This window comes from Mauremys reevesii, linkage group 12 (assembly GCF_016161935.1).
Source record: "Mauremys reevesii isolate NIE-2019 linkage group 12, ASM1616193v1, whole genome shotgun sequence".
NCBI classification, from domain to species: Eukaryota; Metazoa; Chordata; order Testudines; family Geoemydidae; genus Mauremys; species Mauremys reevesii.
In genome coordinates this window covers 47987107-48013722 of record NC_052634.1, presented here as the reverse complement: position 1 = coordinate 48013722, position 26616 = coordinate 47987107, and the positions used below count along the sequence as shown (strand labels likewise).

The window sequence follows — 26616 nt, the reverse complement described above, 5'->3', positions numbered from 1 at the left end:
ATTGGAGCCCAGCACCCCACACCGTGGCACTCCTGCCCCACAGGGGGTAAGCTGCAGCCCCCACCACACTCCGCAGAGGGGAGAAGGGTCAGGCCAGCCAGCCCTTGTAAGATGGGGAAATCTCCACTGGGGTCAGTGGTATGGGGGCTGTGACATACAGAGAAATAGTTGTCGTGCCGGCAGAAGGCAGCAGAGCATGCGCACACACACTATTGCAAACATACACAAACACATGCATGAATCCAGCCACACACACACACAATTGCTAATATACACAAACATCCGCACAAATCCAGCCAACACCAACACAAGCCTGGGAGCCAGAGGAGCAGAGCAGGCTGGGGCTGGGTCACTCCACTTCCCGCAGGAATTAGCCGGCCCCCCATGTCCCACGATGGCCTGGGACCAGCCCCCTTCTGCTTCCCCCCATGGAGGCCTGGGGCCCCAGCCTGCTCTGCTCCCCTGGCTCCCAAGCTTGGGGGAGGGGGAACCGCCCCACAGCACTCGCCGGCGACGTGGCTGGGAGCCAGGGGAGTGGACCAGGCTGGGGCTGGGTCACTCCACTTACCAGGCAGTGAGTGCAGGGGCGGGGGCCATGGGGAAGAGCCGGGCAGCCCCCCCGCAGCAGCTCCCCACCCCAGCTCACCTCCGCTCCGCCTTCTCCCCTGAGCTCGCCGGTGCCGCTCCACTTCTCCCGCCTCCCAGGCTTGCGGTGCCAATCAGCTGTTTAGTGCCGCAAGCCTGGGAGGAGAGGAGAATCAGAGCAGGGGCGGCGTGCTCAGGGGAGAAGATGGAGCAGAGGTGAGCTGGGACAGGGAGCGGTGCCCCTGCACACACACCCCCACCCCCGTTACTTGCTGTGGGCAGCCCTCCGCCCTCACCTCCCCCCGCTCCCCACCCCAGCTCACCTCCACTCCACTGCCTCCCCTGAGTGCGATTTTTGGTGCCCCCAACCACTTGGCACCCTGGGCGGCCGACTAGTTCGCCTAGTGGTTGCACCGGCCCTGGCCACTGCCTGTCAGCAGGATTCATCCTCCTCCTCCTCAGTGCGACTAAATCTCCTCACCTAGACAGCCGGTCCATCCGCTGCACCCCAGTCCCCCATGCCTGAGCCTCCCTGCCAAAACCCTGCACCTGGCTCCAGAGAATTAAGTCTCACGTGTCACTGGGAACTCGACTTCTTGTGCCCAGAGAGTCTCAGCCCCCCTTAGTAGCTGACCTGAGAAACACAGTGTCTGCAAAAGCAGCAAAGAGTCGTGTGGCACCTTATAGACTAACAGATGTATTGGAGCATGAGCTTTCGTGGGTGAATCCCCCCTTCGTCGGCTGCGTCAGTGTCTGCCTTTTCCAAAGAAGTGCCTGGAGGGCCTTTTTCTGTGTGACCACGTGGCCTAATGGATAAGGCGTCTGACTTTGAATCAGGCGATTGAGGGTTCGAGTCCCTTCGTGGTTGTGCTTGTGCAGTTTTACCTTTGCGCTGAACGTCCTGCTCCCTTCAGGGCTGGAACCTCCTCTTAGCCACTCAGGCCAATGCTCTGGCTTCAGCTAGAGCCCCAGGAAGGAGTTGGGGGGTGGGTGTCACAAAGGCTGGGGCATGAGCCCCAGGTGCTTCCAGTCTCGCCTTTGCCCTTCCTTGTAGGAATGTTACACTTCCTAAGCGCTAAGGGGGTTGGAATGCCGCCCCCGGATTTAGAGCGGCTGAAGTGATTCCCACACCCCCACACTCCCGATCAGGAGACACACAGATAAAGCGCTGACCAGGTGCATACTTTGGGAGTACACAATGCATAAGGCACTAATCAGGGGAGGGGGCGAAGTAGTTGGATTATGTTAGCACATGCGCATAATAGCATGATTTATGTAACCATTTATAATAAATAGACGTGGACAGCCCCGTTGGGGGCGGCTCCACGGCGCTCCACGGGAACAGACTGACTGACTCGGCTCCGTCATTACTACATCTGGTGACCCCGACGTGATACCCCCTGCTCATCGGCTGGAACAGCCCCCGGTGCACCGATATTCGCTAGAAAAGCTTCATTTCGTGAGTATGGGGGCGGATTTGTCAGCTCGGCAGAAAGTTCATGCGAAAGAGTTGCAAGCTATTATAAAACAGGCTGGCGGGCCAGCCTCTCTGAGCCAGTTAGAACAGTTGTTAATTGAAATCAATTGCCAATGTCCTTGGTACCTGGATCGCGGGTCATTGTTGGTAGATGATTGGATAAAAATAGGGGCGACACTGCACGCAGAGCCTAGAGCTGCGGTGCAGTGGCTCCTGCTTTGGCAGCGATGCAAGGAGGCTCTGGAGACAATCGGGATTGGAGCGTCCTCCAGGGCTAGCCTTCTCGCCCCCGCGCCTTCGGCCCCCCTTCCTTACCCTCGGATTTTGCCTCCCAAGCCGCTTCAGGCGGTACCCGACTGCCATGATGCATGTCCGGGTACGGATGGCTCTTCACAGCCGAATTATCGGCTGTCTCCTTTTCAGGCAATGATACAGAGGAAGAAGGAAACAGGGCAGCTGACAGGCCAGGAGATAACAGAGCTACTGGCTGCCTTCCCGGTGACACATCTCCCTGGCAACGCAGAGGGGGAGGTCATAGTGGAAATCACAGCCCTCCCCTATTCTGTTCTCAGAGAGGCGAGGCGAGCAGTTACCGAGTCTGGGTTGAAATCCACCTTTACTCGAGGCATGTTAGAAGGGATTGCAAATGGGTATAACATGCTCCCCCAAGATTGGAAGGATTTTTGTAGGATGCTTTTAAGCCCCGCGCAGTATGTTATTTGGGATAGTGAATTTCAACAGCAGGCATTACAACAGGCGCGGGCCTCGGGGGGGGCCTATACTCCCGAGCAGTTGTATGGAGCCGGACAGTTTGCCGGCTTACAAGAGCAGGCTGCGAACATCCCTCTCGTTACGCTCCAGGTTGTGGGGCGCTGTGTTTTAAAAGCTCTGTTTAGAGTACCGGTGACGGGGACACCCTCCCGGTCCTTTACCGTCACCCGCCAGAGCCCTCAAGAGTCGTATGTGGACTTTATTAACAGACTACAGGAGGCTATCCAGAGGCAGGTAGATAATCCTGATGCCCAGTGGGAATTAATGAGGAAACTTGCTTATGAGAATGCTAATGCGGACTGCCGCAAGGCGTTGCAGTCCATTGTGACCAAACCGGAGTACTCTCTGGCAGAAATGTTAAAAGCGTGCACAGATGTGGGCACTCAAGTGCATCAGATGAATTTGCTGGCAGCAGCCATGCAGCAGGGGTCCAGACCCCAGGGAAAGTGTTTTAATTGTGGGAAACCAGGCCACTTTAAGAGGGAGTGTCGGGCCCCTGGGGGGGGGGGGCAATACCGGGACGCGACAGCAGTTCAATAGGCCAAGGTCTATTTGTCCCCGATGTAAGAAGGGTTACCACTGGGCAAATCAATGCCGCAGCAATCCCCCTCCCAATGCCCAGCCTCCGGAAAACAGGGCACCGGGCGCTCCCCCAGCCCCGGCCCAAAGGTGGGAGGAGGTACCATCTATGACACCCCGGCGGCCACCCTAGAAAGTGCGGAAATTGATTTGTTGTTGCAGGAAGATAAGGAGCTCACTTTCTCCGGGGAGGTGGTGGCGGTTCTTACCCAACTCTCGGGACCCCTTCCCCCGGGCACGATGGGGCTAATCTTCCCTCATTCCCATGCCGGGAAATATGGCGTTTAGATAGTCCCCAGGGTAATAGATAGTAATTATGTGGGAAGAATTTATGTTCAGATTTGGGCTCATATGCCAAAACAGCAGCACCAAGGGGACTCATGGGCCCAGATGGTGATCCTTCCCTTCCCTTTTTGGTTAATATATTTTGCTATTGCCCGGCCAAGTCCTGCCGTTTTCATTGCAGCTTTTCTTGGCTCTTCGCCAAGTTCCCCTTCCTCTTGGCTGTCCGCCAAGTTTCAGTTGCGGAGGTGTCCTTGACTGGCCGGTGGTTTTTCTTTAGCTTTTTTCAGTTAACCCATTCTGTTCTTTTCGGATCCCATTGATAGTCATGCATTTTTTTATTAAATTGCTAAATTTTTAGTGAAGCATTTTATGGTCCCTTTAATTTAAGCCCAATATATTGTTTAAACCTGTAATTATTGTGCCAGTTTTTATTATAATTTTGAATTGGGTGTTAACCCCTGCGGCCTTTAATTCAATCAAATTTGGCAAATGGATGTCACGCTTTATTCCCCTTTTTTTTTCCTTGGAAATATTTATATGTTACCATTAATACCTACTCTCATTACATTTGGGCCACCCCCCAGCGGGGCAAATAGGCCAAACACGTGATTAATCATGTTCTTGCTGCGGTGGCCGTAATGGGCCGCCCCCCCGGCAGATAAAAACCGATAATGGCCCCGCCTACATTTTTTACAGATTTGCAAATTTCTGCACGCAGTGGCAAATTAACCACGTTTTTGGTATTTTGTATAATTCCACAGGTCAAGCCATTGTGAAACGGATCAATCGTACACTTAAAGAGTACCTACAAAAGCAAAATAAAAAAGGGTTGGATGATGGGCCAACAATGGGAGACAAGCAAAATTAATTATCGATAGTATTGTTTACCAAAAATAATTTAAATGTCTTTCAGAATTTTATAGTCACTGAATGACATTTAAGATAAAAACCCCGCTCCCATGCCCATCTGTCAAATATAGGCAGAGCCCAGACCCTAATTGGTATCTCCCCGTTCCATTGAGAATTTGGGGACGGGGGCATGCCGCTGTGCTTACTCCCACAGGTCCGTTGTGGGTCCCTGCCAAGAACGTGCAACCGTGGCACAATGACGTGGCATCAAAGCCTCAAAAACCCGATATCCAACTTCAATCTGCCTAACCAAGACCTTTCCAGTGTGCCGAGCCACAAAGACGGCACCAAAGGTTACCTGGGGGCAGGTGAAACGACTAGCGCAGCAGGCTCAGCAAACGCTGGAAAATAACAAGGCCAAGCCTACCCCCGAGAATTTTACTGCTGCTATTTTTGCTTGTTTGATTGCTAATTTTTTTACCATATTGTTGTGTTGTTTTTGTGTGTTACAGGCTAGGGCTGAACCTGAATAGCATAACCATATGTGTTATAATATATGGGCTTAACTTGTGATCCTTGCCTATTAATTTTCCTTTTGTTTATAGCAGGCCCCTAAGATGCATGGCCTGTTAGGCTCCTGCCTGGTCCCAGTATGTAAGGCGCCGGGCAGTGCTGCACATGCAACGGGGATGTTTAATTTGTAATGCCATATTAGATAATTGAGCGGCAGTTGATTACCTGCTATTGCTCAGCCATGTGGGATGTGAGGAGGTATATGGCATGTGTTGTTTTAATCTGACAGACAATTCTAAACGGATTTATGCACACATAAATAACCTCCAAGAATTGGCACAACACATTCAGCAGGACAGGAACCCATCATGGTGGAATGACCTTTGGGCGTGGCTGCCATCCATGGGATGGGTCCAAATTGTTTTGCAATATGCTTTGATTGTTATCGCCTGCTTGACTGGTTTTTGTTGCTTTGCTCAGTGTATTCCTAATAATATTAGGATGTGTTTTACACCCTGTCGGCGCAAACCCCTGCTTACATTCCAAGCCGTCATGTATGCCCATAAAATCATGAAACATGCGGACCGGGCACGGGTCGACAAAACAGAAAAGGAGGGGATGTAGGAATGTTACACTTCCTAAGCGCTAAGGGGGTTGGAATGCCGCCCCCGGATTTAGAGCGGCTGAAGTGATTCCCACACCCCCACACTCCCGATCAGGAGACACACAGATAAAGCGCTGACCAGGTGCATACTTTGGGAGTACACAATGCATAAGGCACCAATCAGGGGAGGGGGCGAAGTAGTTGGATTATGTTAGCACATGCGCATAATAGCATGATTTATGTAACCATTTATAATAAATAGACGTGGACAGCCCCGTTGGGGGCGGCTCCACGCTCACGGAACAGACTGACTGACTCGGCTCCGTCATTACTACACTTCCTGACTTGCCAAAGAAACTGGGCGGCTGCCCGGGCTAGCGTGTGGAGCAGTTTCCCTCTTCCAAGTGTGCGCCTGTCCCTGTGCTGGAGGGGGGTTGCTACATAGCGCCTTGGGAGCCTGGGTGTTTCTCTGCTTCTCGCCAGCTGGGGAAAAGACTCTTGGGGTAAAATCTCCTGCCCCACTGCCAAAGTGAGCACCTTGAGTGGGAATGGTAAGAGGCCCCACCATGGGGGCTGGCCCTGCTTTCCTACTGTCTTCTGATGTTGGCCACAGAGCATCAGCAGCCGCCCTGCATGCTTCAGTGGGGGTTCGTCATGGCAGGGAGCAGCCTGGCTGGGTGTTTTTGTGCCTGTCTGAAGGCCGCACATAGGCATGGTCCTGCCCTCCTCTATCCCTGCCCTCGGTTGTTCTGTTGCTTTTAAGCCTTCCCTTGGAGCCATCAGCACCAGCCGCCTCTGCTCTAGGTGCCCAGAGGAGGAGAGGTGCTGGGCTCTGTGACGAAGTGGGGGGTTTTCTTAGGGTTTTCTGTGTTTTCCAGTGGTTCGCATGCACAGGGAGTGGGACTCAGTGTCCCCGGGTGTTACTGGTTTAACGAGGTGAGGGGAGAGGGAGTTTGTTGTTACAGAGGACCGGAGAGGGACTTGGGACCCCGGCTGATGGCCTGGAGGATGGAGACCCCAGCGACTGGTGACCTGGTGACCCGGAGACCCAGCTCAGGAGTCACAGCCAGTTCTGGCCAGTGAGAGGACAATGGGCTGCGGGGAGAGGACCCCGTGACCAACCTGTTCCAGCCAGAGGAGGGCAGAGAGGAGAGGAGGCCCAGGCAACCCTGTTTACCTGGAGAAAAGACAATGGACAGAGGCGGGGCCTGGGGCCGGGGATATCGGAGGCCCAGCTGGGAAGCGGGGGGGCTCGGGGCTGGCGAGGGGAAGCAGGCAGAGCCCACCTGGCTGCAGGGGGACTGGGATGTGCTGGGCTGAGGGAGGCCAGGCCTGAGGCCCTGAGAGTTTCCTGTGCTGTGTTCAACTCTCAATAAACCCTCCTGTTTTATGCTGGCTGAGAGTCGCTCCGGTCTAGAGAACAGGGGGCAGCAACCCCTTCGGGGGTGAGGAGGCCCAGGGGGCCCAGAGCACGTGGACTCCCTGATGGGGCCCACGGCAGAGACAGACGTGCTAAGGCTCAGAGAGGTGCGGCTCCAGGAGGTGGAGGGGCCTGACCCCGAGAGAGAGTGGACCCCCGAGAAGGGCTGTCGCACTGAAAGGGGCACCCCCCACGGACCGCACGGGGCCAAGAGTGGGCACGATCTGTGAGTCCGTGACAGGCAGTGACATCACAAAGGCCTTTTGCAGGACCTCAGACTATTGGTCAAAGGTGGTGGGGAGGTGGTGACCTCACAGAGAGATGCTGACATCAGCCAGGCAGGACAGGGGCGAGGGGCCAGGGAAACCTCAGAGACCCCTGTGGCTTTGCTTCAGCAAGTCTCCTTCTCCAGGTCTCTCTTTGAGGACTGAGAGAGTATTCGGGTTCAGGTACGTGAGCGCCAGGAGGAACCTCTTTCGAGTTTTCTCCTTCCCTTTTAGTGATTTTACTAGAAAACAGACGTCCCTGTTTAGAAGGTAAGAGCCTCCTCGAGGGAAGGGGTGTCCTGGGGGTGTCACAGTTCGGATGCCGGTGCCCCCCCATGTAAGGAAGTTCCCGCCACCCTGCTCTGCGTTCACAGGGTGGAAGAGAGCAGCATCCACGGCAGTGATTTGCTCCTGGCTGCCGGAGCAGAGCAGCAGGCTCAGCTGTCAGAACTTCCCGGAGTGATGAAAGGGGAGGGGCCCATGGCTCTGTAGCAGGAATGCAGGGCAGGCGAGTTCACGGAGGGCATTGTGGGATACTGGAGGAGAACAGTTATGGTGATATAGTGAACAGCAGCATCTACACTGACTGTCACTTTAAGTTTGCTGCAAAAAGCTCATTGAAGTGGTTTTATTTGGTCACCAAAACAGGGCAGTTTTGTCACCAGATGTGGCATTGCAGTGCCAACCGAGGGAGCATAGTGTGTTTTTCACACACCTGAGCAATATAATTCTGCTGAAATAACTTTGTAGTGCAGACCTGGCCAAAGATTCACACACACACACAGCTTGCAAGAAAAACCTCACCTGCTGCTCTGCTTTGTGTGGCCCAGGTGGGGATGCAGGGAGTCAGGTGTGAGCAGACACTGTACTTTAGCCACAGGCAGGCACCATGGTTTAGCTGGTTAAAGTACCTGTTTTGTAAACAGGAGATGCTGGGTTCAGCTCCCAGTGGTGCCTTGTTGAGATGCTTTTAGAGCACCTGGTATTGGCTACTGTCAGAAGACAAAATACAGAGCTAGATGGACCTTTGATCTAGCCCAGTGTGATTTTTCTTATGGTTTAAATGACACTCACTGGCACTGATGATAGAGTTACTGAAAGTTTGGGAGTTAAGAGCTGATAGGTCAGTGGTCCAAGCCCCTTGCAGGTGACCCCCCTCCCTCTGGGACATGGACAGGTCTGAGCTCTTGCACCAAATGCTCATTGTGGCTGCCAGAATCTGTGGGCAGCTCATTTAGTTTGCACCCAGGGTTGAGTCCTTGATTCACACATCAAGGATAACAACCCTTTGTTTCTCCTGCCCCAATAACAAGGAGACTGGGAATCCAACACCAGCCACAAGTGATCATTTCGGCAAGCAACCCAACCTATTTCCAACATACTGTAAAACCCACATGCAGACTGATACACGAAACCTTGCAAGAAAATCTTCCTGAGGGGATCTGAAGCACCTGCTGCTGGAGGGAAGGAGGGAGCCGTGGGTTGGGATTGAGGAGCAGCGTGAGGAGGGGGGGCCTGTGGGTTGGGATTGAGGGGCACTGGGAATAGGAGGGGGCTGTGGGTTGGGATTGAGGGGCACTGGGAATAGGAGGGGGCTGTGGGTTGGGATTGAGGGGCACTGGGAATAGGAGGGGGCTGTGGGTTGGGACAGAGGAGAAGGGTGAAGAGAAGCAGGCTCTGGTTGGGAGTGAGGAGCAGTGAGCATAGGAGGGACTGAGGGTTGGGACTGAGGGGCACTGGGAAAAGAGGGGACATGGGTTTGGGCTGAAGAGCATCTTCATTTGGGGATCCAGCAGGACAGGGGAAGGCAGCAGGTGATTCTAATTCCTTAGGGATATTCTGTGTGTGTGTCTGTGTGTGTGTGCAGGGAAGGAACATGCTCTATGCCCAGGGGCCTTTATTCCTCCAGGCTGCAAGGACAGAGGGGATGTCAAGGAGTTGTTCCTTCAATCCCCCCCACACAAAGGCCCTTCTTAGGAAAGGAAAATCCTGAAGAGAAAGAGTAACACCAAAGAAGACTCCAGAAAGTCAGATTTTTACAATCATAATGAGAAGTTTATCACCTGACCAGGGACTTGAACCCTGGACCCTCAGACTAAAAGTCTGATGCTCTGCCAACTGAGCTAACCAGGCTCACATAGAAAAGTGCAAGTTGGTGCAGAGGTGAAGCTAGTCAAGAAAAAGCAAGCAGGAAACAATTGGGGAAACCTGCTGCTCTCTCTCTCTTCCCAGCCCTGGCCTGGCCTGGTATTAGTGCAGATTAAAAAAATGGGAAAATATTGGCATCTACCAGCCTTTCATAGCTGTACAAGACTCAGGCACAATACAGAGGTGCCCATCTGCAAGTGCCGAATGCTTGGATTGGCTAATGCAGCCTGTAGACGTCCAGGGCACACTGGGATATCGAGCCAAGTGTCCATCACCATCATCATTTCAAAGGGATAATGATAATGATGGGAAGGTTCACAACTGACTCAGCAGTTGCATACAAAGGTGCACGTTTGGCAGTTACATTGGGAAATTCTGGCTCCTTCTCAGGCTCAGGTTGGCCACCCCGGTCTAGATGTAGAAGATACAACATTTAAACTTGAAAGAGGGGCCAATTTCCCCATCATTTCACACCTTTACATCCAAACACGATGACTTTCTGAATGAACCCTCCTCGTTCAGCCAGAAGATCTTGGGGTGGTTGTAGGAGTCACTGGATAAAATTCTCTGGACGCTGTTCTGAATCAGGTCAGAGCAGAGGTACCTAGTGATCTAGTCTGGCTGTAAAATCTATATATCAACACCAAATATGGTGTGAAATTAATCCTCAGAAACGGCTGTTCCCCACCCAGGTCCCAGCAAAGGGCTCTCCAAGGAAGGGGCTGTTGAGGAAGGAAAGAAGAAAGATGTCCTTCTCTCCCTGGAGGGACTGGGCTCTGCGCTTTGGACAGAAAGGCGGGGAAGCAAATGGTAACACGATGGCAGCAGAACCTAAGAAATGAAACACAACAGGCTTCCGAACAGTGAATGAACCTGACTCCCGTATCATGAAAAGCCAAAAAGCCGTTTCTTTCTATGCCCGGGAGAAAAGAGTTACAATAATTCCTGCCCGTTTACTTTTGAATTATTTTACATTATAAAGAAAATTGTAACAAAATTAGTCTGAACTTGAGCTGCCTGTTATTAAAAGCTGGTTCCCCAATTCTGTTCCAACTGCCCTGCTAGAAACTCCCCCAGGTCCCTGCTCACCCCAGGAGGAGGAAAATGAGAAACCCCCACTGGGCACTGCCCTTGGCGCCAGGCTGCTGTCCTGGGGTGCGGGTGGGGACTGATTGTTTGCTGCTGGGGAGGGAGCCAGTAGAGGCCTCTGGTGCTCTGCTCCTAGCATCTGCCCGGCCCAGGCTGTCCTCTGCCTCAGCTGCTGCTCCCGGCCTGCTCTAGAGTCAAACACGCAGGGCCCCCAGGGGAACAGAGGCTGGGACAGGGCAGCTTTGAGCTGGGAAGATATTGGGAGTTCTCATTCCCTGAGAACTGGCCTGGCTCCCATCTCAACAGCAAACAAATCAATTCCACGTCCCCTCCCCAGAAAAACCAGCTTGGAGTCAAGGGCAGCAGGGGATGATTCCCTGCAGTTCCCACCGAGGCAGGAGAGAATCCAGGGTGTTTCTAGCAGACCTTATGGAACTGACGTGGGGAAACCAGCCTTTAATAACAGGCAGTTCCAGTTTAAGCTAAGTGTTTTTAACAATTTTTACAACATTAAATAACCCTTCAATCGTAGTGTCACCATCCATAAAATTGCTTCAGCCTTACAGGTTCCCAAGTGCAAAACTAAACATCTCTTCAAACACAAGGGAGTGGAGATCAGTCAGTGTTGAGAGTCATCCCACATAAAAGAACCATGTTGTGGTACATACTGGCCCCATCATGTGGCCATCGCCTTTCCCTCCTCTCTGTTAAAACTTTTAGTATTTTGCACAGAAACCTTCTTCCCTCAGGAGAGACTTGGGAACCAGGGCTGCCAGCCAGACAAACACTTTTAAGAGGAGACGTAACCTGTCAAAAAATGATCTCCCCTCTTCAGTTCAGTGACAGCCTGAAATGTTACTTGTCCCGGCAGAGCTGGAGGATTGAAAGCAGATACATCAAAGCCCTGTGTAGCTAGCAGGAATTAACATAAACACTCCCTGGTATCTGAAGAGATATTTAGTTTTACCCTTGGTAAACTACAAGACTAAAGGGAAAGGCAGTGGTGCCAAATATATAGAGTGAAACACAAAACACTGGTCATGGTTATGCCCATAGTGACTGCAAAATCTTTCTATATACTTATTATTATTTTCTCTGGTGTCTAGAGATTGACCAAGAAATTTGGCTCTTGATAAAATAATCAACTACCCCTGTTTAATGCAATGGACTAGAAATTGACTGGGGTCTCTCCACACAGGTTCAAATCCTGCCAGCTACAGGTGCATTAGTATATTGTAATTACTGTTGTCTTAGTGCCTGAGCATCCACAGAGCCTAATCTGGTCTTGCTCTGAGGCTGTCTACACTTAAAATGCTGCTCTAGCACTGTGGAGAAGACAGTTGCTACAGTGAGGGGAGGGGTTTTCCATTCCTGTAATAGCTACATTCACAGAACAATCTTTCCTTTCATTTAGCACTATCTAACCATGGCTTAGGTCAGCTTAATTATACTGGTTCTGGGGTTTTTCACACCCTGAAAGACGTACTTGTTAGAGGGTTTATCCCATCACCCTCCCATTTCCTGGTCCTTCTCGCGTGACCAGAGAGCAGCAATGCACGAAGCTCAAAGGTGCAAACAATTCAGTGTTTATTGGGGTAAACTTCCAGCAAACAATGATTCCAATTTCCTTCCTCAGTATCCCCCTTCCAAGCTCTGACACCACAGAGCATTGCCTGTGTCCCTGTTCCCCTTCGCTGTTCCTATTCCTCCCCTTAGCAAAACATAATTCTAATTCCTCTACCCCCATTCCCCCCCTTACTTCCTGATTGACTGCAGACTATATAATAAAACTGGAGTTCTGCTTAGCTATGCCTTAACCAATCATTTTACTGAAATGTAATTTACCAATCCTAACATATTATAAAATGATTATCTAACCAATTATACCCCACCACCTTAATTGGTTTACACCCAACAATTTAATTATACAGCAGACAGAAACAATCACAGCACCAGACAGAGATTATACAGACAAGCAATAGGAAAGTGGGGACTACAGTGATAGAACAACAAAGAAATGAGGATTTCACACCCCAGCTGTTGGTAAGTGAGTTGTTCCCAGACAGGATGCTATCATGGTAGAGGTTGTGGGTGCTGGTTGCTTAACTGTCTGGCCCACAGGGCAGGATTTTGAGGTTCACCATTACTTTCTCAGAATGCCAGCACCCATCTTTTGTTCACTTAAAATGCGAGCAGGGAGATTCCAACACCACAGAACTCATGGAGCTCCAGGAAATGTGTAACTTTAGGTCCGGGTGAGTGTGTCTAAAAATCAGCTGTGCTGTAAAAGGTCTCTAGGAGTTGAAAGAGATGTGCCATCTCGACTGCCCTAAAGAGTTCATCAACTATTAATGAAAACTAGGGTTCATAAATCATATTATTTGTAGTATCAGGATGGTGGACTGGTCTAAAGTGCTAGTTATAAGACTCATTTTTTTCCAATCCCTTCGGTGTTCTGGTCTCTGCATAGAAATGTGGTTTCACATCCCACTCCTGACATTTTACCATTTAATTCTATCTGAAGAAAATGGCCTCACTTCAATCTCCTTTGGAACAATAGAACCCCATTTGCTTAGCTTTGCTATTCCAGTAGTTGTGAGAGAAGCTCCAAACCAGGGGGAAACAGGGCCTGTTCTCTCGACTGATCACTTTTTTTCTTCCTTCATTCCAAGCCATTTTCTCAGATACGTCCGTATTTCCCACACTTTTATGAAACTTTAGGGTCATCACTTAATTGCCACACAACTGTACTTATGAAGTGAAGTGAAACACAACATTTTTTGGATATTCTTGCAGAAGAGTTTTGCTTTCTGACCTGGAATTGAACAGGGGCTGCCCGAGGGGGACAATGCTGCTCCCTTTTCTTCACTCATTCAAAAAACATAAGTTCTTGGTGCCCTTTGTTTCCCTGTTCTTCAAACACCTGTCGGGGTGGCCTAGGGAGACTTGGCCCTGACTCTCGGGGTCCTTCCCTGCCCCACCTTTCTATAGGATTCTGTTGTGTGGGTTTGTGCTGTGTCGTTGTTCCACGCTGAGCTGTTTTGCACAGTGTCACTTTGCACTCTGATGCATTGCTTCGTGTTGTATGGTCTTTGCACTGGCTTGTGTTGCGTTGGTTTGAGCTGAGCTCTTTTGCAGTGTGTCATTTTGCCCCATGGGGCAGTTCATTTGCATGGCGCTGAATTGTCGGGCTTTGCACTCCTACGTATTGTCACTTTGTGCTGTGGAATGTCAGTTCACGCTGAATTGTTAGATGTTAGATTGGGGTGTTTCCACTTTTGTTGTTGTTTATATTATATTGCGATGGCATCGAATTACAGAGCTGTACGGCTGCAAGGGCCCTGGAGAGGTCATGAAATCCAGCCCTCTCTGCTGAGGCAGGGCCAAGCAGAGACGATGCGTCAGGGCCATGTGGGAACAAGTGCCCACAGCAGCCGGCCCAGGCAGGGAGCAGAAGGAGGGAACCAGAGCCAGAGCAGGTTGTCTATGGGACCAAGTATATGGAGAGTATCCTTGACAGAGGTTTGGTCAACCTGTTCTTAAAAACCTCCAAGGACAGAGACTCCACAGACACCCTTGGGAGCCTATTCCAGAGCTTAACTACACTCAGAGTTAGAAAGCTGTTCCCAACATCTAACGTGAATCTCCCTGGCTGCAGATTAAGCCCATTACTTCTGTCAGTGGACATGGAGAACAATTAATCATTGTCCTATTTATAAAGACCAAACTTTTCTCTCTGCAGTCATCCATTAAATGGTTATTATCCCCACTTCTTGCCTGGGGTAGAATGGAAGAGGAGAAAATTATATTTGTTCTTACTTCATGTTTTACTGAAGCTCAGAGAGGAAGGAACCTGATCTGCCTTAGATTGTAGAGCGGACAGAGAATTTATTTCATTCTGGGCTGTGACTATAAGCATAAGAGTGACACCTAAGAGCTGTTTCTGCTGCCCAATATGGGGCTTAAACTTATGCTGGCAGGATTAAGAGTCTCATGCTCTACCAACTGGGCTGGCCGGATTTGAAGTCAGTCAAGTGCCCAGTCGCAGTGTAGAAGGAGCCCTGAGGGCATTTATTTGCGGAGCTGAGGTTCCCTGTCTGACATTTGCCTTCTTTCCTGGTTCATTATGTCTCCAGCGAGCAAACCAGAGCTGTCACAAGGCTGGTTAGATGCTGCTCTCTAGCCCAGAGAGCTGGGGTTGATTTAACATGCTGTCGCCATCAGCTGGTCAGAGTAACCAGGGTGGGAGGGTGGAATTTAGGATTCTCCCACCAAGGGGAGGTGCTGTTGGACTCATCTAGTGGGGGAGAGTCTGAGTTCCCCACATGCCACACACATTTTCACAGGGAATCAGGTCCCCTGGGGAAAAACTCAAAAGAAGCCCAGGCCCAGGAGTGTCAGAGAAGGGAATCACTGTTTGCCTTAAGAGGTGGGTGAGGGAAACCTGCAGGTCCTTAGATCCCTCCAGCGCCTGATAGAACCATTTGTGGGGAAGGTCTGGGGAAGCCGAGGAGGACAAGGAGACGGGAAAAGGGCTTGCAGCTGTTGTGCAATCCCCATGTTCCCAGCAGAAGGGTCCGGGGGGCTCAGTGCTCAGAACTCACAAGATGGCAAAGCTCAGAGCCCCGTTACACAGAGTCAGACTGTGATCAGCTCACACCCAGGGGGAGCAACACCCCTCCCTTGGTCTCTATGCCAGAGCTCCTATCAGCTCAGTCCTTCCCACAAGAGTGGGCTGCTGAGAGGGTTGTGATGGGGTAAATGAAGGCAGAGGAGGATTGTTCCTCATGGGGGTTTTTTTGTGTGTCTCTGTGATCCTGCTGGAGGAAGCATCATTTGAGTTTGTTTCAGTGACTTGGGTTGGGCTGAGGTTGTGACCCTGAGCACAGGGATTCCTGCGCTTTCTGCTCTTAGCCCCTCAGGGAATGGACAATGAAGCAGTTTCAGAAAATGGATAGAAAGTAGCCTAAGAAAGTGTAACATAAGTGAGAAGAACAACACCACCATCAGCTCCCTGGTGGTCTAGTGGTTAGGATTTAGCACTTTCACTGCTAAGGCCTGGGTTCAATTCCCAGTCAGGGAAAAGTGACTTTAAACCAAAAAACCTTCAGCTATTCTTCACTTGCAGTGTAAACAAATCCCTAGTATTCTCCTGATTCCCCCATCTTCCCAGTGTCTCTATAGCAGGGCTGGCTCCAGACACCAGCACAGCAAGCAGGTCCCTGGGGTGGCCAATAGAAAGAGGAGGCTTCAGGGGCAATTTGGCCCTCTCAAAGCAAAGGAACTTACCACCAAAAGCAGCAGAGGTAGAGCTGCCATTGATTGCAGCTTTTTTATTTATTTATTTTTCAGCTTGAGGTGGCAAAAACACTGAAACTAGCCCTGCTCCAGGGAAGACAATTTGTTAAATCCCAGATGAGTACAGTTCTATCAGTTCTCAGCCTGAGTCCTTAGGTCTTAATCCTGAGGCTATTATCCCATCATGGGGCCATTTCCTGCCTCTCTTTCATACAGAAGCACAATTTTCCTTGCAGAGACACAGGAACAGCAAAATCTTTCTCTGTCCCTTGTGCAAAGCAGGGGGCCAAATTCCATGGAAACAATGGACAAGCAGGGGGCCCTGGGCACATCCAGCCCTGGCCGTGAGATGTTCCCTCCCCTCTTTCTTTATGCCCCTGTTGTTATTTCATGGATTGTCTGGGATGGGGGAAAAGCTGAGTTCACTCCAGGTGGAGGGTAAAAAGGACCCTGAAAATCTCAGGACCCAACCCCTGCTACCAGGATCACTGAGGTGCTGGGAATCTGCATGGGAAAGGGACTGTGTGAATTGTCAAGGTGGGGAATGAATAACAATCTACAACTAGATCCACCTCATTAACCACCAACACTGGCTAATCCTGCTGCCGATAGAAGGGAAACTGGGAGCGATTCTTTGCTGCTCAGCCATGGAAACAGTGACCCAATTGCACCGCAGTGAATGTGCTGGGGAAAGCTGGACTTCACAGGCAGGTGGAAACACCTGGAGCTCCCCACCCCACTGCTGCCACCAGGGTCAGGTGCTGAGAGACTCACAGTGCCCCTCCCCTCCCATTACCTTCCAGCAGGGGGTGGCAGCACCCCCCACCCAATGCAGGGGAGAGGGCTGAGTGTATCTCTGCACCCTGAGTCCAGGGCACCCACTCTCTCTGCCCCACACATCGAATCTGGCCCTGATGCAAAGTGACCCCTAAGAACCAGCAGCCTCCAGGACAGCAGGTTTGGCCCTCAGAGCAGGGAATGTGTCCCCCATGCTGCTCTTAGGCCACTGGATGCTCTGGGAATAGGACAGCTCTGAGTGTAACCTCCAATGCATCTGGGGTTTTAGCTCAGTGGTAGAGCACATGCTTTGCATGTATGAGGCCCTGGGTTCAATCCCCAGCATCTCCAAGCTCTTTTTTTCACCCTGCTGCTTTGCTCATGCCCAGCTGGCATGTGGCCCAGCAGTCTCCCTGCAGGAGTTTTAATCCTGCTCAGTGAGGGGCAAGTGCCAATTGCATGGAAGGTCTGGGGCAGTTTCTGCTCCTAAGTCACCTCAGTACATGTAAGATTCCCACCCGCTGTGCTGCTTGGGACAAGGGTAGATGAGAAGGGCGAATCCTCCAGCACTGGAGGGAAAGGTCCCATCTGCACAGACTGAGAGGCCAGGAAACAGAGGGGCAGTCAGTGCTCAGGGAGGAGAGACGTCAGTGATTTACACCCACCAGGGGACACTCTCTTTCTGAGGCGAGTGCAGCTTGCTTGGGATGGTGCTGACGATGGATAGAAAAAAGGCTGGAGTCAATGACTGATGAGACCACAGAAGGGGCAGGGGAATGGCAGCCCCACAGAAGGTCCTGGGTGCTCAGATGCCCCAGTTATTGCACCCTGGCCCGTCACAGAGAGAGAAAAGGCCCAGCGGGACCCAGCCCCCCTACAGTGATCCCATGGACAACAACCTGGCTGGGAGTGGGGTGAAGGTTCCCGCTGGGCAAAGGGGAGCTGAAATCCCTCAGTGTCCTGGAGTTTAAGCAATGGAAGCTTCAAACCCTGCAGGGGTGTGGACTGAGGTGCATCAGCAGAAGGTTGGGCTGGACGGGGCGGCAGGTTTGTATAATTTTTGGTGGTGCCCAGAATGGGACCAAGTCCTGCCCCACCCCACCCCACCCCCACACAGGGCCAGCTTTAGGCCGATTCTCCCGATTCCCCTGAATTGGGCCCCACCCCTAAGAGGGCCCCGTGCCCAAGCCCTGGTACTGCGTACTGGCAAGAGCTGGTGCGCTGTACCAGGGTGGCCCAGCTTCCCCAGGGGGCAATTTAAAGGGCCTGGGGCTCCCAGCAGGGGCTGGGATAGGGCTGGGGTAGGGCTGTGGGGCGCTGGGGCTATTTACTAAGTCCAGGGTTCCCATTGCTTCTACCGCCCCGGCCCTTTAAATAGCCCCCAGAGCCCCGCCGCTTCCCCAGGGCTCCCACAGCTATTTAAAGGGCCGGGGCAGTGGAAACGGGAGCCCTGGGCCATTTAAATAGCCCCCAAGCCCCGGGCTGCTGCTGCTACCCCGGTGCTGAGGGAGGGAGGAGGGGGCACGTACCGTACAGGGTGGGCTGTACCCTCTGTACCTGCACCCCCTGCCTGCAGCCAGCCCCTGCTGCACCCCCTGCCCTGCCTCCAGCCCCTCACCCCCTGCCCTGCCTGCCCCAGCCCCTGCCTCCAGCCAGCCCCACACCCCCTGCCTGCAGCCAGCCCATCTCCAGCCAGCCCTGCACCCCCTGCCCTGCCTGCACCAGCCCCTGCCCACAGCCAGCCCCACACCCCCTGCCTGCCCCAGCCCAGCGCCGGCCAGCCCGGCCCCCCCGGCCCTGCCTCCAGCCCCTCACCCCCTGCCCTGCCTGCCCCAGCCCCTGCCTCCAGCCAGCCCCACACCCCCTGCCTGCAGCCAGCCCATCTCCAGCCAGCCCCACACCCCCTGCCCTGCCCGCAGCCAGCCCGTCTCCAGCCAGCTCTGCACCTCCTGCTCACAGCCAGTCCCTGCTGCACACCCTGCCTGCACCAGCCCCGCACCCCCTGCAGCCAGCCCTGCACCCCGTGCCCTGTCTCCAGCCAACCCCTGTCGTACCCCCTGCGGCCCTGCCTGAAGCCAGCCAGCTCCCCACACCCCTCTGCCCGCACCAGCCCTACACCACCGGCCCCGCACCTCCTGCCCTGTCTCCAGCCAACCCCTGCTGCACCCCCCTGCCTGAAGCCAGCCAGTCCCACACACCCCATCTCCAGCCAGCCCCGCACCCCTTGCCCTGCCTGCAGCCAGACCCTACTTCCAGTCAGCCCCTGCCCTGCCTCCAGCCAGCCCCATGTCCACTGGTGCCCTGCAGTTCCCAGGGCAGTAACCCTGCTCACCTGTTTCAATGAGGGGGGCAGGGAGCAGCTGGAACCCACACATGTGCACACCCTAGGGTGACCAGACAGCAAGTGTGAAAAATCGGGATGGGGTGGGGGTTATTAGGATCCTATATAAGAAAAAGTCCCAAAAATTGGGACTGTCCCTATAAAATCAGGACATCTGGTCACCCTAGCACAGCCCCAGGGAGTGGCAGGGACCCACACATGTAAAACGGAATTCGTTTCTGGTTCAGGCCCATCTTTCTAAAAAAGAACTTTAGGTAGGGTTAACATACATCTGTATTTTCCTGGACATGTCAGGCTTTTTGGTTCTTAAATCACTGTCTGGGAGGAATTTTAAAAATTTAAAAATTCCTCCTGGGAAAATACGGACGCATGGTAACGCTATTGGTACAAAAAATACGTACTGTGGCACATCCCTTAAATGAGAACTTTTTATAGGGAACCTGTTCCTAAGAAATGAAAGTCTTATAAATTTTTAGTTATCCCTGCCGGGGTCCCGCCGAAAATGACTGCCCAGAGTTCGAGAACTGTCCCTGTTCTCATTGGACAGATGGGGAGAAGCCTGAAGTACAAAGAAGGGAAGTGACCTTCCCAAGGGCCTACACAGCAAGGTGGTGACAGAGCCAGAAAGAGAAGCCAACAGTCCTGACACCTGTTCTAATGGACAAAAAAAAAACCCAGAGAAAAGGATAGAGCCCAGGAATCGAGATGGTGGGGAAATTTCATTGAAACCATTTCTGTCAGAAAATCCCCTTCAGACTAAACCAGTTTGTTTCTCGAAATCAAAACAAGTGAGATGAAAGTTCTTTGCAAAAATATTTTGTTGCAAAACAAAAGCATCTCCTGTTTGTCACAGTGTGTTAAATTGTCTCGTCGCACACAAAGAGGAGACACTTAGATCTCAAACATTAGATAAGATGCTTCAGTCTGAGCTAAGTAATTGCTGCTCTTAACAATTTCAAAATAAAAAAATACAAATCAAATAGACTATTTCAGCTATTCTATTATGTCATAATCTGCTCTGAGTAAACGTGATAGGACACCGCATATTATGCACTAGTCCTAGTGACACTTTCCAATGGATCCCCACCCACCGTGAGGTAGGTAGGAGAGGATCATTATTATCCCTACTTGAAAGAGGAAGAAGCTAAGGCTGAGAAAGGAGAATTGACTTGTCTTAGGTCACACAGCCAGTCAGTGGCAGAGTTGGGAATAGGACCCAAGAGCCCTGATTTTCAAACTAACCATCTGATCTTGAATTTCAGACACTGAATGACCTGAATAAAGTGCTCTCAGATGAGCTCCACACCAACAACAGTGCACAGTAATTATTCAGCAAGTATTTGAGGAGAACTGCAATGTTAGAGAGAATCATGAACTGCTCAGAGACCATTAATGCAGCGAAGCAGCAAATTTCATCAAACATATGACTGGTTATGACTTATTTCCTTGGGCTTAAAAGAGAACAACAAGGACCTGAGTCTCCTCCCTGTCAATAACCCCCTGCTCAGCCAATCAGGGTAGAGACTGAGGACGGGAGGCTGAGGGTTCTCGCCCAAAGGATGGCCCAGGTCACTGGTGGGGATCACTGCCCAAGCACTATTTCAGCCCCACATTTTTGGGTGGACCTCCCACAGTGGGAGCTGCCGAGCACTCCCCTGAGACACATACGCACACCCCTCCTGGTGTTGGGAGGGGAACAGGAGAAAGGACAAAAGAAGCAAGAGACAAAGAGAAAGGAGGGAGGGATGGATGGATGGAGGAAAAGGTGAAACAGAAAGGACAAACCCTAATGACCCCAGTGATTCTAAGGGACAAAATCCCAGGTGCGGAATAAAATTCTGCCTCCTTAAGTTCGTGTTTTCCATGCCTAGAATTGAACTGTCACCAGATGGATCAGACTGAACAGGTTTCAAACCTCGAGGAGGCTTCAACCTTCTAAACAGGGACGGCTGTTTTCTAGTAAAATCAGGAAAAGGGAAGGAGAAAACTCGAAAAAGCTTCCTCCTGGCGCTCACATACGTGAACCCGAATACTCTCTCAGTCCTCAAAGAGAGACCTGGAGAAGGAGACTTGCTGCAGCAAAGCCACAGGGGTCTCTGAGGTTTCCCTGGCCCCTCACCCCTGTCCTGCCTGGCTGATGTCAGCATCTCTCTGTGAGGTCACCACCTCCCCACCACCTTTGACCAATAGCCTGAGGTCCTGCAAAAAGCCTTTGTGATGTCACTGCCACACCCATCCCTTGCTGTGCCAATGTCCTGCCCCTGCACATGCACTTTGGAGGTTTGAGCTACTCCCTGTGGATCACCCCACTCAAGGAGCATTTGTTCTAGGAAGCAAGCCGGCTAGACAGGAAAACATCGGAAACAGTTCCCAATGCTACACTCAGTTTTTCAGAAATTAGTCGACTATATGGCCAGAAGAGACCATTAGAGCATCTAATCTGACCCCCTGCATATCACAGGCCTCCTGTATGACACCAGAGCTACTTTTGGGGCAAACACATTCCAGAAAGGCATCTAGTCTTCATTAAATGACATCAGGAGATGGAGAATCCACTACTTTCCTTGGTAGCTTGTTCCTGTGGTGAATCATCCTTGCTGTTGAATATTTGTGTCTTATTTCTAATATGAATTTGTTTCTTTTCACCTTCCAGCCACAAGCTCTTGTTATGCCTTTCTCTCCTCAATTAAAAAGCCCTTTAATACCCAATCTTTTGTCTCCATTAAGGCCCTTCAACACTTCAATGAAGTCACCTTTCAATCTTCTTTTGATAAGCTAAACAGGTTGAGCTCGTTCAATAGCTCACTAGAAGGCATTTTTCTCCAGCCCTGAGAACACTTTGTGGCTCTCTGGTCATCAGACTCCTGAACTGCAGCTGGATGTGGTTCTTCTTCTTCTGCACAACATAGCTCCTGGAGAAGAGGGATCTGCAAATGTACATTCGTATGATACCTTTGTTTAACTGATGAAAACATAAACTAGACACTTAGAGGATTGGATCTGATTTCAGCTGATGGACAGCTTTGCTAGGTTTTTGTGCATTTGGACAGCAAAATGTTGAGTGTTTACATTGTTATCAAGCACTCCTGTAGAGAGGAGCCCCTGAACAGAATGGAGAATGGAAATGAAAATGTTTAACTTTTTAAATAAAAAGAAAGAAGGTTATAAGAGAACACGGGGGTTTGAACTGAAGTTAAGCACTCTAACACTGAGCAATATCCCCAATGACAACAGGAGTATGGAATCGTGATGTCCAGGACTTTGAAGGACAAACCCTGATTCATCGAGCTCCTTTGCCATTCCCAGACCACAGGTGGTTTTCAAAATGGGGTTTGATTAAACTTCTTAAATGTGGTAAACACCACAGCTTGCACACCCACCGATATAGCTTCTCCCACTGACATAGCTGCCACCTCTTGGGAAGTGGATTAACTACACCCCCAGGAAAACTCTCTCCCATCAGCCTAGAGCAGTGGTTCTCAAACTGTGGGGCAAGACCCCAAAGTGGGTCATAACCCTGTTTTAATGGGGTCGCCAGGGCTGGCATTAGACTTGTTGGTGCCTGGGGCTGAAACCAAAAGTCTGAGCCCCACCACCCAGGGCTGAATCCCTCAAGCTCTGGTTTTGCCCTCCCCCAACTGGGGCAGGGCTCAGGCTTTGTCTCCTCTGCCTGTGCTCAGTGTAGAGGGGCTTGGTGTGTCTTTCTAGGGTCATGTAGTAAGTTTTTGGGGGGTTTTTTTGGCAAAAAGGGGTTGTAGTGAAAGGAAGTTTGAGGAACCCTGGCATAGAGCCTCTAAGTATGTCTAGACTTGGCTCCCTGTGGCAGATCAGACACTGGAAGTACAGCCATGGAGACACCACACCCCAGCCTGGCCTAGCAGGCAAGAATCAAATCTCCACAGACAAGTGGCTGTTGTTTTCTAACCCATCTCCCTAAGCCCTCAGTCACCACCACTTAACAAAGGGGCTTTTCTACACTATGGTTCTGGTCTCACTGAAGGGTCATTTCCAATTGTTTGCTCAGACCAGCATTAGGGAAAATGGTGCCCTGGGCAAAGCTTGTACTTTGGCACTTCCCCATTGCCCCTGGACGATCCCCACTCCCCCTTTACTGCTAGTTCCTGCACTCCCAACCCTTGCACCTCCTTCACCCCTAACTCCTGCCCCCTCCTGTGCCCCCTTTGCCCTTAATTCCCTGGGCCACCACCCATTACTCCTCTCCTGCAGCCCCTTCACATGGCTCCAGTGCTGGGGGCCCCGCACTTGTTCTCCCTTTCCCTGGGCTTTGGCATCACTAGCCCCTGCTTAGCGAGTAGGGTTCAGTGGTCCCCAAAATGTGGGGCATGACTCTTAGGGGGACACAGAGGAACATTCATGGAGTCAATGAAATCAATTGAGCTTCTTCAGTTTCTCGCTGCAGATATTTCCCTTGTTTTTAAAGGCAAAAATCCTGATCTTTCCAATGGGAGCTGCTGCTTCAATGTTCAGTTTGGGGAGGGATTTGGCTGCGCTCAGAGATCTGCCCGCGGGTTACAATCTGCGATCCGAAGGGCCGAACGCAAACAGCGTTTAGATGGGACTGTTACTGCCGCACCCGTGTGGCCAAAGATCAGAACTGACCAGCAGAGTTTACAGCTGGAGCCTGGGACGCTCCTGAACAAACTGGGCACGAAGCCTCTCCCGTGGGACCCTCGCTGTGCAGCAGGAGGCGGAGGGAAGCTGATTGTCAGGGCTCAGGGCAGCTCCCTGCCATGCTGAGCCGGTGTCTGTGCTAAGCTCGGCATCAATCAGGTGATTCTGGGAAGTTCGGGGTCCCCGGGCTCCCACAGGAGGGTGAAGCAGGTCACCCCTGGAGCAGGTTAAAGCTGCAGGTTGACAGTGGGGTTGCTGCCCCTGTGAACAGCTGCTGTAGCACCGCCTGGGCAGGACAGGGAGAGCCAGTTATAACCCCCCCAGCCTGTATCGGGGGATGGGAGCACTCACACCCTGGGGACCCACCCACCAGAGATCTACGGGGGGGGAGAGTGGCACCCACACACCCAGGATGTTGTAGGGGGGGACAAGGGCATCCACACTCCGGGATCCTCTGCAGAGGGACGGACACCCACACACCCAGGATTCTGTATGGGGGGCAGAGGTACCCGGACACCTGGGCAGGGAAAGGGGGCACCGAAACATCCGGGATCTTACCTAGCAGGACAGCGGCGCCTGCAGCTCGACATGAGACGGGGGCGGGGGGAGCAGAAGCATTTCCTAGTTCCAGGCTGTCCCCATCTGGCCAAGGCACAGAGCTCACAAGCAGAGTTTAAAGCTCCAGCTGCCAGGCTGAGAAACAAGCCAGGCTCCATGGCTGGTGCCTGTGATCCCAGCGCCTGGGGAGGCTGAGGCTGGCGGGTCGCTTGAGCTCAGGAGTTCTGGGCTGCAGGGGGCTGTGCCGATCGTGTGTCCGCACTAAGTTCAGCATCAATATGGTGATCCTGGGGGAGTTTGGGGTCTCCAGGTTGCCTAAGGAGGGGTGAACCGGCCCAGGTTGGAAACAGAGCAGGTCAAATCTCCTGTGCTGATCAGTAGTGGGATCGCACCTGTGAATAGCCCCTGCAGTGTAGCCTGGGCAAGACAGTGAGACACAGTCTCTTTTTAGACACAGACACACACACCCCGCAGAGCCTGGAAGGGGGGATGGGAGCACCGACACGATGGGGAGTCTGACTTGGGGGGAGGGATGCCCCCCTGCAACACAGATCTTGAAAAGGGGAACAGAGACACCCACAGATCCCGGATGGGGGCAGGCAGGGGAAACCACACACTGGAGCTAGTTCATGGGGTGGGGGACAGAGACACCCACCAGAGATCCTGGATGGGAGCACCCACATGATGGGGATCTTGAACTGGGAGGAGGGAAGCACCATGTACCAGAGATTCTGAAGGGGGAACAGGGACATCCACACACCACGTGTCTTGCAGCAAGAGCTGCGGTCTTCATTTACACAGGGCAGTGATGGGGAATTAACCACGTCCCTTGCGGAGCTTGTGCCACTAGATGATTAGCCTCATTGTCAGGGCCGGCTTCAGGAAGTGCGGGGCCCAATTTGAACAGTTTCGATGGGGCCCCGGCAGGGATGACTAAAACAAAAAACACTTAAAAAAACCCCTTTCATTTCTTCCATGTATTATTTACTTTCCATGACTATATAAATAATAACAAAATTATCTATTACATACATTGCATCATATATTAATTAGCTGATTTGCACTTTCATATCAGGAAAATAATTTGTTTTGATAGTTGTACAACTGATTTTCTTCACTAATGTTTATTTTATTAAAATTTATAAAACATTTCCTTATTAATATAAAATTGCCCCTGTTCCCACCCCCAGCACCGCCCGGCCCGTGAAACAAACCCTCCTTCCCCAGCTCCGCCCCATCGAAACAAGGTTCGGTGGGGGCAGGAAGAAACTGCACATGGGGTGACCAGATCACAGCAGTAAAATAGGACCTGCACCCTCCCTGCTGGGCCCCACCATCACACACCTCTTCACCCCCTAGCCACCCGCTGGCTAGCTGCGTCCCTCCTAGTCAGTCCCCACCCACCACTCGCCTCCTTTCACCTTCTCCCTCGCCTGCCAGAAACCCCCATGCCCGCCCATAGGCGACAGGTTTGTATAATTTTTTGTGGGGCCCAATATGGTGGTGCCCCCCCGCTCCCTCCCTGTAAGCCGATATAAAATGAAGCTACAATGCGTCAGTGCCACAAGATTACAAGGGTCAATTAAAAGTGGAAAGTCAGAAGCGGCACTTGCCTACTTCAATATACAGTATTATATTTTGTTGCACCTGTTGTGACAAAGTGGGAATGTTCTTAATGTTTTCTCTGAATACTGTGTGGGTGCCTCAGTTTCCCTGCAAGATGCCAACTGAAGGTGTTGGGGACAAAGAGATCAGGTGGCCTCCTTGTCCAGAAGAGACACAGAGGCCAGAGGAGGGAGTGTCAGTTTGGAGCTGGCTGGGGAAATGGGGAGAGACCCAGAACTTGGTTCTGGGCTCCCCACCCCACAAGATGGGCCTGACTGAGGGGTCCTGTTTTCTGTACCAACAAGCTCTGTTTAAACTGTGTTCCCGTCATCTAATAAACCTTCTGTTTTACTGTCTGGCTGAGAGTCACGTCTGACTGTGGAGTTGGGGGTGCAGGGACCTCTGGTTGCCCCAGGACCTGCCTGGGCAGACTCGCTGCGTAAGGCGCACAGTGTGGAAGGGCTGAATGCTTCGAGGTCAGACCCAGGAAGGTGTAAGCTTCCTGCACTGGAGACAGTCTGCTCCGATAGAGAAAGCTCCCCCAGAGTCCTGACTGGCTTTGTATGGAGTTGTTCCAAAGCATCCCAGCATCCCCTTCCACACCGTGCGCTTCCCGGAAGTCTGCACAGGCACTGACACTCCCTCCTCTGGCCTTTGTCTCTTTTCCAGGCATTAGGAGGCCACCTGATCTCTCTGTTCTCCAACACCTTCAGTTGGCACCTTGCAGGAGAGCGGCCCAGGCCATCAGTATCCAGGAGACAGGGTTTCAGCCATTCTCTGTGCAGACGGCATCACACTAGCACTCCAGGGCTCTACAAC

General features: G+C 51.8%; 3 non-coding genes across 3 annotated transcripts; all 3 read left to right on the top strand.

The window, feature by feature from the left end:
* The first annotated feature begins 1380 nt into the window (after positions 1-1380).
* Positions 1381-1453, top strand: TRNAQ-UUG. Its single transcript has one exon. It is a non-coding gene; the product is annotated as a tRNA-Gln (tRNA).
* Positions 1454-15597: 14144 nt separating this feature from the next.
* On the top strand, positions 15598-15669 carry TRNAE-UUC. Its single transcript has one exon. It is a non-coding gene; the product is annotated as a tRNA-Glu (tRNA).
* A 1271-nt stretch (positions 15670-16940) lies between these two features.
* On the top strand, positions 16941-17012 carry TRNAA-UGC. The gene has a single exon. It is a non-coding gene; the product is annotated as a tRNA-Ala (tRNA).
* The last annotated feature ends 9604 nt before the right edge of the window (positions 17013-26616 follow it).